Here is an 808-nt window from a genome sequence, read left to right as displayed (position 1 = left end):
GTTATAGTCTACATTAGTTTTTCCGTACAAAAATCATGTGATTGTGGGGTTAGTTCTACACTAATATTAGATCTGATTAAATCTTTATTCTTCATCTTGCCATAATATGACAGAAAGGCTATGCTAGTTGAATAAAAGAAAGAGAAGAATGTTTAAAATAATCTAACATATGAGAATATATATAGCTTTTTTTTCAATATTTTAGTTTTCTTCCCCTATTTAAAAGGTAGAAGTGCAGGCAAAGCCTTAATCAATTTTAATTTTGTTCCCTTTTTTTTTTTTTTTTTTTGAGATTTCAACTCGGTGATTAGCTAAAATAAAACTGCTACCTTCTCGAGGATGAGAATATATGCAATTCCCAAACTAAGTATATAAACTCAAGATAACAATAAACTCTTAACATTTAATAAGTTTTCTTTTTTAATGAGTTAATTCCGCGGGCTTTCATAGTAAAGTTATAAGCTAATCCCATGTCTTTTTATTAGGATTGATATGATGTTTGGATCGTGAGAAAATAAGCAAGAAAATGAAAAAGGAAAACTCAGTTTGTTATCTTTTATTAACTAAATTAAAAAGAGTTGATACAGCTCTATTTATACACGTGAAGCTACAACAAACAGCTATAAAAACTGAAATACAAATAACAGACTTTAAACATATTAACCAATCATAAAATGACAGCTGGCATGCATTCTGTTATTCCTTAACACTTTTTATTGATTATTTTAAAAGAATTTTCATTACATAGTACACATGAAAAGTCTATTATTTAAGCAAGTAAATACATAAACTCATATTAATGACTCAT

Source organism: Citrus clementina, unplaced genomic scaffold, assembly GCF_000493195.1.
Source record: "Citrus clementina cultivar Clemenules unplaced genomic scaffold, Citrus_clementina_v1.0 scaffold_8, whole genome shotgun sequence".
Classification (NCBI taxonomy): Eukaryota; Viridiplantae; Streptophyta; class Magnoliopsida; order Sapindales; family Rutaceae; genus Citrus; species Citrus x clementina.
Note: the sequence above shows the minus strand (reverse complement) of the source record.